Raw genomic sequence first — 14154 nt, 5'->3', positions numbered from 1 at the left:
GACTTTGGTTTGAGTCTTGGGGTTTTCCTTTTCTGCTTGTTTTCCTGTATCATATTAGTCGAGTCGTTTTGCCCCTTGTCCGAGATGCTTTTTAGTAATCCAATCTTCTTTTCTTATTGTAGGATTAGTCGGCCTCATGTCTTCTCGCAATAACATTGTAGAGATGTCTTCCAAAGTTCCCGAGGGGATGTCCGATTGGCTGGACTCCCTTGTCCTAATATGTGTCTCTGTCGTGGATGCTGAATTTTGTGTAGAGCTGAGGAAACGTCATAGGATCTGTGGTAACAGTGCTCGGGAGAGGGATTATGAGCTTGTAGCTCCTGACTCTGATGAGAGGGCTTGTTTTCCTACTTTCGTCGAGGGGGAGCGTCCCTTCTTCTACGCCTATGAATATTTCTTCAGCCAGTTGGACGTTATTTTTCCTTTTACTGCTTTCGAGACCGACTTGTTGTGGTCATGTAACATTGATCCATCCCAGCTTCATCCGAATTCATGGGGTTTTATCAAGATATTTCAACTTCTTTGCCAAGATTTAGGCATAACACCTTCTCAAACTCTTTTCCTCTATCTTTTTGTCTCGGCCAAGCCCGGGGGTTCTTCCAAAAAGAAAGCTTCCTGGGTTTCTTTCAGATCGGCCCAGGGGCATAAAGTTTTTGCCATGTATGATGAGTCTTTTAAAGATTTTAAGAATTATTTCTTCCGAGTCCGTGCTGTTGAGGGGGTCCGCCCCTTTTTTTCTTGATGAGAATGACGAGCCTGCTTTTCCTCTAGAGTGGAAAAAGAATGTGAGAGTGCCACGTTATACATGGGAGATGCTTAATGAGGTTGAGCGGGCTTTTGTGGTTGTTCTTGAAGATTTGTAGGGGGAACCACCCCATCTGGATACAAAAAGATTCTTGAGTGATCCATCTTTGGTTCGAACTGCTTTGGGTACTGTCTGACTTGTTTCTATATTTGTTTCTGAGTTTTTCTTCTCCTATGTTATAACTCGTCATTGTGGTTGATTCTGTATTTTCAGAGATTTCGAAAAATAATGATTCCATGAAGGCCTACAAGAAGGCGAAGAAGGTTGCTGCTGCTCAAAACATCTCGGCCAAGGCGGCCGGGGAGGGATCTTCTCAGGTTCAAGTGAAGCCGCCTGTGCCGGGTTCTCCTGGGCCGAGGAAGGTGATCCCCACTCCTCGGGTTCGTCTGGCTGAGCCTCTTCAATCTTCTGCCGCTGCTTCTGGTGCTCCTCCTAACAAGAAGCAAAAAATAATTGAGCCTTTCAACCTTGATGCCCCTAATTTTGATGCGATCGACTTCGTAGATCAGCAAACTGGTCCCTTTGGTGCCCTTCCTATGGATGATGTGTCGCTCCTTCGCCATCTGGACTTTATAACTCGAAGCAGTGTTAGGATGGCATATATGGGGGCTGCCCTATACCGAACTGCTCAAAATCTTCCTCTCCATGCCACCAAAGCCTTTATGGAGGAGGCTAAACAGGAGTTTGATCGGATGAAGGGCCTGAAGGAGGAGCTTGAAGCAAAGGTAGCCAAGCTGGAGAAGGATCTGGAGAACGAGAAGGCGAGTTCCCTTTCTCTGGCGGCTTCTGTGAGGCTGGCCGAGGACACGGCACTGAGGCATAAGGACAACTATGTGACATCTTATCGGGAGGTAGTGCGCCTGAGAGAGGAGTTGGAGAATGCCCGAGCTGATTACTCTGAGCTCCAAGGTCATCTTGTTGGTAGCGTAACTGCTGCCTATGAGAACTTGAGGGAGCAGGTTCGGATTAGTGCTCCCGAGGCCGACCTTACTCTCTTCAGCCTGGATAATGTTGTGAGGGATGGTAAGATTGTCCCTGATGACCAGGATGATGATGATGTTGAACCTCCCCCTGTGTCTTCTGCCAAAGTGTTGACCTCTTCAGTTCCTCTGGTTGTGTCTGATCCGGATTGCCAGATTCTGAACCGGGATGATGGAACCGTGGATGCTGTGCCTATTCAGACTCGCCCTCCCTCTCCTCGTATTGATGCTGCCGAGAGGGCTCCCGATCTTTGCTGATTTCTCTTTGGGTATTTGTGTAGTTGGCCCGGCTTGTGGGCTTTTAAACTCTTTATGTGTAATTTGAATGTTTTGCTCGACTGTGGATACTCCTTTGGGTTGCTTGCCTAACAACTTTTGTTTTGAAAAACAACAAGTAGTTTTCAAGCTTTTGGGCCTGACCCTGAAGCTCGTTATAATATTGTATTTTATCATGCTTGTTTGCGCTTGTCTTAGCACTTGTTGCTTGTTGGTTGGATCTTTTGAGATTGTGGATGTGGGGGTCCAACTTGTTTCTCGGTTTTCTCACTCTTGCTTTGTATTTCTAGCAATCCGTAACCGATTTCTTTACGTTGGTCCTCTTTCCCATTACTTTTGCAGTCCTCTTTCTTGGACCCTTGCTAGGTCTCTTTCAGGGACATCTTTTATAACTTGTTTGTAGGAGGTCGACTTCTTTATGTCATCTTCTTTTAAGTTATTTTGGTAATTCTCTTTCTTGGACCTTTGTCAGGTCTCTTTCAGGGATTACTTTTATAACTTGTTCGTTGTAGGAGACCGACTTCTTTATGTTGATTTCTTCTAAGTTGTTTCGTAATCCTCTTTCTTGGACCTTTGTCAGGTCTCTTTCAGGGATTACTTTTATAACTTATTTTGTTGTAGGGGACCGACTTCTTTATGTCGATCTCTTCTAAGTTATTTCATAATCCTCTTTCTTGGACCTTCGTTAGGTCTCTTTCAGGGATTACTTTTATAACTTGCTTTGTAGGGGACCGACTTCTTTATGTCGATTTCTTCTAAGTTATTTCGTAATTCTCTTTCTTGGACCTTTGTCAGGTCTCTTTCAGGGATTACTTTTATAACTTGTTTTGTAGGAAACCGACTTCGTTAGGTCGATCTCTTCTAAGTTATAGCAATTCCTCTTTTATAAGGTTGGCCAGACCTCTTTCCAGGGATTTGCTGATAACTTGGGTTGACTTGGTCCGACTTTTCAATGTCGGCCAGTCTTTAAGTTATTATTTAGCAGTCCATAAGACCTCGTCAGGTTCTTTTTTGGATTACTTTCGATAACTTCTTGCATTATTCTGTGTTTATCTTTGCCAATTTGTAGAAGGTGATTTCTGTCTTTGTTTGGTCGACCTTTAGATGAATCGCGTTTTCATCTTTATTGGTCTTCCATCATGATCGTGCAGTGAATCTATTTTTCACTTTCTGCCGATCTGTTGCTTTATAATCGGGCGATGAATGCTTCAGATTAATGCGTCTTGAGAATTTGTAGAATATCTAAAATATATTTCATTCAAAAGAAAATGCAAATATATACATGCGGGAGTTTTTCATTCCTTTAAGTCGAATAATTTCTAGATCTCAACTTGGTGCCTCATTAAAAAACCTTTTCAGGAAAAAGAGTGCATCCTATGACGAGATCTTCTAGCTATAGTACCTTCTTAGGTTGCAAGCATGCCATGATCTGGGGAGCTCTCGTCCCTCGAGTTCGGACAGTCTGTAGTAGCCCTTTCCCAGTACTTCTGTAACTCAGTAGGGTCCTTTCCAATTTGCTGCCAGCTTTCCTTCTCCAGGTCGAGTTGTTCCAATATCATTTCGGATTAGGATGAGATCATTCTCAACGAAACTTCTTGGCACTACCCTCTGATTATACCTCAAAGCCATTCGGTGCTTTAGCGCTTCTTCCTTGATCTGAGCTCTTTCTTGGATTTCTGGAAGTAGGTCAAGCTCTTCTCTTTGAAGCTGAGAGTTGGCTTGTTCATTGTAGTGGACCACTCTAGGGGACCCTTCCTCGACCTCTACTGGGATCATTGCCTCCACTCCGTACGCTAATCGGAACGGTAATTCGTTTGTGGTGGAATATGGCGTGGTTCGATATGCCTATAGGACCTGTGGAAGTTCTTCAGCCCAAGCTCCCTTCGCATCTTGCAGTCTCCATTTCAACCCAGCCAATATGACTTTGTTGGCAGCTTCAGCTTGCCCATTGGCTTGAGGATGTTCGACGGATGTGAACTGGTGCTTTATGTTTAAGTCGGCTACTAATTTCCTGAAGCCTGCATCTGTGAATTGAGTGCCATTGTTTGTGGTGATGGAGTATGGAACCCCGAACCTTGTGACAATGTTCCTATATAGGAATCTCCGGCTTTTTTGAGCAGTGGCGTTGTCTAGGGGCTCTGCCTCAATCCACTTTGTGAAATAGTCTACTCCGACTATGAGGAATTTGACTTGTCCTGATCCCTGGAAAAAGGGTCCGAGAAGATAGAGTCCCCATTTTGCAAATGGCCAAGGCGAAGTTACGCTGATGAGTTCTTCTGGCGGGGCGATGTGAAAGTTGGCATGTTTCTGGCATGGAGGACATGTCTTTACGAATTCTGTAGCTTCCTTTTGTAGAGTTGGCCAGTAAAATCCCGCCCGAAGTACCTTTTTGGTGAGAGCTTGTGCCCCGAGATGTTTGCCATAAATACCGCTGTGTACTTCCTCTAAAACTTCCCTTGTGTTAAAGGTCGGCACACATTTTAACAATGGTATTGAAATCCCTCTTTTGTATAGGGTGTTGTTTATGATGGTGTAGTACTGAACCTCCCATTTTAACCTTTTTGCTTCCTTCTCATTTGTGGGGAGTGTTTCTTCTTGGAGGTAATTAATTATGGGGGTCATCCATCCTTGATCCTGACTTGTTATAGCTAGGACTTTTTCTGCTTCCGAGATTGACGGGTTCTGTAGAATTTCCTGGATGAGGCTTCTATTGTTACCCCCTGGTTTGGTGCTGGCTAGCTTTGAGAGTGCATCAGCTCGGGCATTTTGTTTGCGGGGTATGTGGCAAATCTTATATTTCCCGAGTTGTTCGAGCTGTTTATATCCAAATACTTTTTCATGGTGGGATCTTTGGCTTGGTAACTCCCTATTATCTGTGAGGTGACTACTTGTGAGTCGCTGAAGATGTTGAGTTTTTGAGCTCCAACCTCCTTAGCCAGCTTCAAACCAGTTAGTAACGCCTCATATTCTGCCTGATTGTTTGAGGCCGGGAACCCAAATTTGAGGGAAAGCTCAACTTGGGTTCCTTGGTTGCTTTCTATTATCACACCTGCGCCGCTTTCAGTCTTATTTGAAGACCCGTCCACGTAGAGATTCCATTCTGTGGGGGTTTCCCGGGTATCTGTAAATTCTGCAATGAAGTCAGCCAAGTATTATGATTTGATGGCTGTCCGAGCTTCGTATTGGAGGTCGAACTCGGATAACTCGACTGCCCATTGTAAAATTCTGCCTGCTAGATCAATTTTCTGCAGTATCCCCTTTATGGGCTGGTCGGTCCGAACCTTAATGGTGTGGGCCTGGAAGTATGGGCAAAGTCATCGAGATGTCAGTATGAGAGTGTAGGCAAATTTTTCTATTTTTTGGTAGTTCAGCTCGGATCCCTGCAGCGCTTTACTGATGAAATATACAGGCTGTTGCTCTTTGTCGTCCTCTCGAACCAATGCTAAAGCTACTGCCTGACTTCCTACTGCAAGATATAATACGAGTGGTTCTTCCTCTCGTGGTCGAGTTAGGATAGGCGATTGTCCCAGGAAGTTTTTGAAAATCCTGGAAGGCTTGCTCGCATTCTGTTGTCCATTCAAACTTCTTTCCTTTCTTTAAAGTGGCATAGAAGGGGAGAGATCTTATTGCTGATCCTGCTAAGAATCTGGATAAGGCTGCCAATCTCCCGTTGAGTTGTTGTACCTCTCTGACACAAGTCGGGCTCTTCATGTTGAGTATAGCCTGGTATTTGTCTGGATTTGCTTCAATTCCTCTTTGTGTGAGCACGAAACCTAAGAATTTGCCCACTTCTACTGCAAAGGTACACTTTGTGGGATTGAGTCGTATGTCATGCTTCCTTATAGTGTTGAACACTTGGGCCAGGTCGGACAATAATGTTTCTTCGCTTTGTGTCTTTATTAACATGTCGTCCACATATACTTCCATGATTTTTCCGATATGATCTGAAAAGATTTTATTCATCAGCCTTTAATAAGTAGCTCCCGCATTCTTGAAGCCGAAAGGCATCACAATGTAGCAGTAATTTGCTTTTGGCGTTAAAAACGAGGTCTTTTCTTGATCTGGTGGATACATGGGAATTTGGTTGTATCCGGAATATGCATCCATAAACGAGAGGTATCTATATCTAGAGGAAGCATCTACCAGGGCATCGATACTTGGGAGTGGGTAAGGATCTTTTGGGCAGGCTTTGTTGAGGTCGGTGTAGTCGGTGCACATTCGCCACTTTCCGTTTGATTTTTTCACTAAGACGACGTTAGCTAGTCATAGTGGGTACTTGACTTCTCTTATGAATCCTGCCTCCAATAGTGCTTGTACCTGTTCTTCCACAGCTTGGGATCGTTCTGGTCCAAGTTTTCTTCATCTCTACTGTACCGGCGAGATCTTGGATAGACCGCCAACTTGTGGCACATTAGCTTAGGGTCTATGCCTGGCATGTCTGCAGCTCCATGCAAAAAGATCGACATTATCTCGCAAGAACTGTACTAGTGATTCCTTTGCCTCTCCTTTCAGGATCGTGCCAATGTTAGTCGTTTTGTCTGAGGTGTCTCCGATCTGAACTTTCTCTATTCCACCTTCGGGCTGTGGGCGGAGTTCTTCTCGTCTCTGAATTCCACCAAGCTCAATTGTATGGAACTCTTCTCCTCTGCCTCTGAGGTTTAAACTTTCATTATAACAGCGGTGTGCCATCTTTTGATCTGCTTTTATTGTAGCTATCCCTTCTGGAGTTGGGAATTTCATGCATAGATGTGGAGTTGAGACTATTACGCCGAGTTGGTTTAGTGTTGTCCGGCCTATTAAGGCATTGTAGGCTGAACTCACGTCGACCACGATATAGTCTATCTTGAGCATTCTGGACTGATTCCCTTTTTCGAAGGTTGTGTGTAGTGACACGTATCCCAGTGGTTGTACTGGGGTATCTCCCAGTCCGAACAGGCTGTTCGGGTATGCTCTAAGCTCTTTTTCTTCTAGGCCGAGTTTGTCGAAAGCAGTTTTGAATAAGATGTCGGCAGAACTCCCTTGGTCTATTAATGTGTGGTGGAGATTGGTGTTTGTCAGTATGATGGTAATGACCATGGGATCGTCGTGTCCTGAGATGATACCGGATGCATCTTCTTTGGTGAACGTGATTGAAGGGATGTCGGGTGCTTCCTCCTTCCCTTCGACATGATATACTTCTTTGAGGTATCTTTTGCAGGATGATTTGGAGGTTCCACCTCCTGCAAATCCTCCGTGTATCATATGGACATGTCTTTCTAGCGTGCGAGGTGATCGCTCAGCTCGTCCGACGTCTTCATCTCTTCGTCTTTTTCTTTGTTCATCATCTCGGGTGGCTAGATACCGATTTAGTTTTCCTTCCCTTACTAATTTTTCTATGATGTTTTTTAAGTCAAAGCACTCGTTGGTGGAATGTCCTCAGACCCGATGATATTCACAGTACTCGTTCCGATTTCCTCCTCCTTTTTTTGCCATTGAGTGGTCGAGCTGGGGGTATCTTTTCTGTGTTACAGACTTCTTTGTAGATATCCATAAGGGACACTCGAAGAGGGGTGTAATTATGATACTTTTTTATTTTTTCGCCCGTTCGATCTTCCTTCTTCTTGGATTCTTTATCTTTATCTCGATAGGTGAAACCGGATTTCAAGGCTTCTCCAAGTCGAGAACTCTCTTCCATGTTGATGTACTTCTCTGCCCGCTCTTGTACCTCGTCTAGGGATGTGGGATATTTCTTTGATATAGATTGGCTGAAGGGTCCTTCTCGTAGGCCATTGATGAGGTCCATGACGGCAGCCTCTGTTGGTAAGCTTTGTATGTCTAGGCACGTTTTGTTGAATCTTTTCATGTAGTTGCGGAGACTTTCCCGCTCTCCTTGCTTGATACCTAGTAGACTGGGGGCGTGCTTAGCCTTATCTTTTTGGATGGAGAATCTGGCCAGGAATTTTTTGGCTAGGTCGTCAAAATTGGAGATGGAATTTGGAGGTAGGTTGTCGAACCATCTAATTGCTGTCTTCGTGAGAGTCGTTGGAAAAGCTTTGTAGCGAACGGTGTCTGGGGCGTCGGTGAGGTACATTCTGCTTTTGAAGTTGCTGAGGTGATGGTTGGGATCTGTAGTGCCATCATACAAAGTCATATCCGGAAGTTTGAAGTCCTTAGGGATTTTAGTCTTCATGATTTTCCTAGTGAATGGATCCTGATCTTTACGAGAGTTATCTTCAGGGGTGGTCCGGGTAGTCTTTTCTTTGAGATCGACTTCAAGTTGTAGAAGTTTATCTTCTAATTCTCGGCGTCGCCTTACCTCTCTCTGTAGATCCTTGCCGACTTCTTGCTGGTACTGGCTTTCTTTTTCGAGTTGCTTTAGGCAATCTTGAAGGGCTTCTATTACTCCCGGATGTGATGAGTTTTTGTCTCCGTTAGATTTCGGAGTGTCCTTTGGTGTGGCACCCGTGTTTTTGTGCGGCGTTCTGTCCTCTAAATCTAAGTTGTGGTCGTTATCCTGTTCGTCCGCCATGGTGATGGGATGACTTCCAGGTTCCCCGGCAACGGCGCCAATGTTCCGAGGGTTACCTGAAACTGTAGGTCGATCTCGGACGAGATCTTCTGTATTGGTCGGAGATGACGTGTCCGGCTGGTGGGTGGCGTCCGGAGCTGTTGTGTCTGACTTGTTGGACTGGCTAAGCTGCTGATCCTTTGTCACCGGAGGGTGGTGGTACCTGCAAGGGACTCCGATGCTTAAGTTAGCAAGGGTATTAACAGGTTTTTTGTGGAATCAGAGTATGAGTTATACCTGGGTGCTCCAGTGTATTTATAGTGGTAAGAAGTGACCTTCTTAGATAAGATAAGTTAGTTATCTTATCTTATCTTATCTTATCTTTGGGTGAGGTTAGCTTATCTTCAACGGAACCGCCCTTCTCTCTGTAGGCTTGAGCCGCCTTTGGATTTGGGCTGTGTTCCTTGAGTTGGGCCCTTTTTTGGGCTTTCCTATCGATTTGGCCGACCTCTTTTGGAGAGAGGTCGGATAGTCTGACCTGAAGAGGTCGGTCGCTTTATCTTCAATCATCCCAAGTCGGATAGCTCGACTCAGGGTATGAACACCTGACAAAGGTCCAAAAAGAGGATTACTAGAAATAACTTAGAAGAGACCGACATGATGAAGTCGGTCTCCCACAAACAAGTTATAAAAAGTAATCCCTAAAAGAAACTTGACAAAGGTACAAAAAGAGGATTACTAGAAATAACTTAGAAGAGACCGACATGATGAAGTCGGCCTCCCACAAACAATATAAAAAGTAATCCCTAAAAGAGACCTGACAAAGGTCCAAAAAGAGGATACTAGAAATAACTTAGCAGAGACTGACGTGATGAAGTTGGACTCCCACAAACGTTATAAAAATTAATCCTTAAAAGAGACCTAACAAAGGTCCAAACAAAACGGATTAATAGAAACAACTTCAGGCCGAAGTGAGGAAGTCGGCATACAAGCTGGATCCAAACATCCACAACCTCAAAAGAATCAAGCCACAAATACGAAAATACAAAGGCAATCAAAAGAGTTCGGACAACAAGGCTCCAACATTCCCCAAAAACCTAAAATAATAACATGTCATGAAAGGAACAACCTATAATAATAACGAGAACTCAAGAGGCCACCAAAAGTCAGCCCCAAAAGTTTGAGAAACTACTTTGTTTTTCAAAATAAAGTTGTTAAACAAGCAACTAAAAAAGAGTATCAAAAAGTCAGAACCACCAATTACAAAATATAAAAAGTTCAAAGCCCACAAGCTAAGCTATATACACAAACATCCAGAATAATCATTGAGGGTCTGAAGACTTCTCAGCTGCATCAGCACGGGGTGAAGGAGGGCGAGTTTGAAGAGGCACCGCACCCATCGTCCCATCATCCCGGTTCAAGATTTGACAATCAGGATCTAACTCGGGACGGATAACTGCAGGGGTTGAAAAAGTCGGTGCAACAGATGCTTTGGCGGCGGGCACAGAAGGAGAATCGACATCATCATCATTAGGGTCATCTGGAACAATTTTACCGTCCTTCACAATGTTGTTCAAGCTAAAGAGAGTAAGGTCGAGCTTGGGTGCAAGAACACTAACCTACTCCTTCAGGTACTCATAAGCAGCATTTACGCTGCCTACAAGGTGACCCTGGAGCTCGGCATAATCAGCTCGAGTAGACTCCAAATCCTCCCTGAGACGCATTATTTCCCTATAGGTCGTGACATAAGCTCTCCTTGTGCTTCAACGCCGTGTCTTCAGCCAACTTTGCAGAAGCTGCCAAGGCAATAGAACTAGTCTTTTCACCCTCCAACTCCTTCTCCAGCTTGGTCACCTTCACCTCAAGCTCCTCCTTCAAACCCTTCATCCGGTCGAACTCCAACTTAGCCTCCTCCATAAAGGCCTTCGTAGCATGAAAAGGAAGATCCTGGGCAGTCCGATATAAAGCCACCCCCATGTGTGCCATCTTGATGTTGCTCCGAGTAATAAAGTTCAGATGACGAAGAAGAGAAACATCGTCAGTAGGGATGGTACCATAAGGACCAATTTGATGGTCCACAAACTCGACAGCATCAAAATCAGGGGCATCAAGGTTAAAGGGTTCAACTGTTTTTTGCTTTTTCAGAGGAGGAGCGCCGATAGGAGAAGAGGTAGCAGCAGAAGCCTGTGGAGGATCAACCAAACGAACCCGAGGAGTAGGGATCATCCTCCTCGGTCCAGGAGAGCTCGGTATGGATGACTTCGACAGAACCTGAGAGGACCCTTCTCCAGCCACTTTGGCCGAGATGTTCTGAGCTGCGGTAGCCTTCCTTGCCTTCTTAAAGGCCTTCATAGAGTCATTGTTTTTGGCCATCTTTGAAAAACAAAATCAACCACAGAAGTAGATTATAAATCGGAAAACGAAGAAAGCAAAATAAAGTAGAGCAAAATATAATGAATACCCAGCACAGTTCGGACAAGGGATGAATTCCCCAAAAATTTCTTGGTATCAAGATGGGGAGGTTCCCCCCAAATATCCTCCAAGACAGTGACAAAATCCTGCTCGACCTCGTCCAACATTTCCCAAGTATACCTAGACACCACTACGTTCTTCTGCCATTCTAAGGGAAAACGGGGCTCACCATTCTCATCCAAAAAGAAAGGACGAGCTCCCTCAACAGCTCGGATCTTAAAAAAGTAATTCTTAAAATCCCTGAATGATTCATCATACATGGAAAAAACTTTATGTCCTTGGGCAGACCTAAAAGAAATCCAAGAAGCTTTCTTTTTGGTAGTTCCAGGCTTGGTCAACACAAAGAGATACAAAAAAAGAGTTTGAGAAGGTTTAACATCAAATTCTTGACAAATCAACTGAAAAATCTTAATGAAACCCTAAGAATTCGGGTGAAGTTGAGAGGGGGCCACATTACACGACCATAACAAGTCGTTTCAAAAAGAGTGAAGGGAAGGGTGATGTTCATCTGGCTAAAAAAGAAGTCGTATGCGTAGAAAAAGGGGAAGCTCCCCTTGGGTCAGAACGGGGAAGCAAACCCTTTCATCAGCATCAGGTGCTACCAGCTCTTAGTTGTTTTCCTGATCCCTACTACTACAGATTCGGTGATGTTTCCTAAGCTCCACATAAAATTCAGAGTTGGTTAGAGAAACACACAGCAACACAAGGGAGACCAACCAGTCGAACATCCCCTCAGGAACCTTAGAAGACGCCTCGACAATATTTTTGCGAGAAGACATGGCCAACTAGTCCTACAAACAAGAAAAGAAAATGGATTACTAACCAAATACAGCTCGGGCAATATCAAAACAACTTGGACAATATGACTCAGAAAAAAAACAAACAGTAAAAGGAAAGCCCCAAGACACACACCAAGGTCCAGGGGCATCATTTGGAGGCAATGATACAGAGCAAAAGACTCAGAAAAGGCGACAGAGGCTAAAACATCCCAGCAAAAAGATTCTAGGCAACACGAAAGATGAAAATCAAAGCAAGATTATCAAAAGCCCATCGTTCTCTACAAAGCTATCCCAACAAAGAAGAACCCCCTCACAACCAACACTCCGCGAATAAAAAACCAAATAAAGCTATCTCTCAACTACAGTTTCGGTCTATCAGTAAAAAAAACTGACAAGCAAACAGAACACATCAAGGAAGACGCAACCTTTTTTCAGAAATCAAACAAGCCATTTATCCCAAAACGCCACAAAATCTACAGAAGCAGTAAAACCAACATGCAAAGCCCTAACGAAGCTTCAACTATTAGAAGAAACACCAAAATATACACAAGGTCGAAAGAAAGCCAGAAAGGTACATCACAATGACAGGCAGGCACAAAAACGTGAGAAGGTCCAAGCTTTCCAACAATGCACTCAAACAAAAATCCAAACTTTACCAAGAAATAAAGGGAGTAAAGAAATGAAAGCCAACCTGAAGAAAAAGGAGAAAGCTCTGAAGAAGTTAAAAGACGGAGCAACAAAATTCAGAATCACCTTTTGAGCAAAAGCACCCCCAATCACAGCGTTGCAGAAGAAAAATGCGAAACAGAAAGACAGAGAGAAAAGGGGAGAAGTTACAAAGAAGAGAAAACCGTTTTTTTTTTTTTTGTATAAAGTTCAAAATAAAAGAGCCAAGAGAAACGGGGCATTAAAAATCAATTAATGAGGGTATTAAACCCTCGCACATTCCCAAGACCAGGACGCTAATACAAAGCGCACGCTTTTAGAAGAAGCGAAAGGAAAAACGTTCCGCATTCAAAAAAGAAAAATCTACAAAGAGGAAGTCAACAGATGCTCGAGTTCGGCTTCAACAAAAGAAGGCTCGAAGTCCTAAAACTAAGACTCGACCTCAAAAAGAAAGACCGAACTCGAGCAGGGGCACTGTTCATACCATAGGTCGAGCTGTCCGACTCGGGATGTTTAGTGACAAGGCGACCGACCTCTTCAGGTCAGACAATCCGACCTCTTCTCAAAGAGCTCGGCCAAATTGCCAAGAAAGCCCAATAAAGGGCCCTGATAGAGGAACACGACCCAAATCCAAAGGCAGCCCAAGCCTATAGAGATAAGGGCGGTTCCCTTGAAGATAAGATGACTTCACTCAAAGATAAGATAAGATAAGATAACTACCTTATTCCCAGAAAGGTCATCCTCTACTATTATAAATACACTGGAACACCCAGGTATAACTCATACTCTGATTCTAGTAAAAATCTGCTTAATACCCTTGCTAACTTAAACATTGGAGTCCCTTGCAGGTACCACCACCCTCCGGTGACAAAGGATCAGTAGCCAGCCAGTCAAACAAATTGGACACGACAGCCCCAACCATCATCCACAAGCCGGACACATCGCCTCCAATCAGCACAGAAGATCTCATCCGAGATCGACCTACAGTTTCAGGTAACCCTCGGAACAGTTACCGATTCTTCGTGACTTTTAATTTAATCTCTTGGTCATCACACCCCACCAATTTATAATTTATTGTCAACGATATTTCGACCCCAAAAATCACTAAAACAATTCAGTTCCTAGGGATTTCATCACATCTAAGCCATGAACTTCACAAATACATCAATATATCACATAAATTCAACATAAACTCAATCAAACTCAAACAATAATCAATCCAATCAACATTCACTTATCAAATTTATATTTAACTATTATAAAGTTATTAAACCCTATCTCCATACGAAATCAAACTAACGGGATCTCCAGAAAAAATTTTTGACCGATCTACTGAAGAAGAAAACGTCATGAATCGTCTGTGCCTTCTAAAATTTTAATTGGCCAAATTCAAGGAAGAGGAATTACATTATCGTCAATTTCTACCGGATAAAAGGAACGCCAACGTGTAGAGAAAAAAGATACGAACACTTTTATCAAATTAAATTTTTTATTAAAGTTACGAATAGCAAGAAATCGAAGTCGGAATTTCAACGGTGGCATGGAAACCTCTCTCCCATCCACGATCCTTTTCTCTCTTTTTCCCCGTAAGTGAGAAATGAACCCAATTGCAAATGTATTGATGATGATGATTAGGGAAGCTATTTGTTTAATGGAAGGGTGATTTGTCAGGACAAAGGATTAAGTGTC

Source organism: Arachis hypogaea, chromosome 17, assembly GCF_003086295.3.
Source record: "Arachis hypogaea cultivar Tifrunner chromosome 17, arahy.Tifrunner.gnm2.J5K5, whole genome shotgun sequence".
Taxonomy (NCBI): domain Eukaryota; kingdom Viridiplantae; phylum Streptophyta; class Magnoliopsida; order Fabales; family Fabaceae; genus Arachis; species Arachis hypogaea.
Note: the sequence above shows the minus strand (reverse complement) of the source record.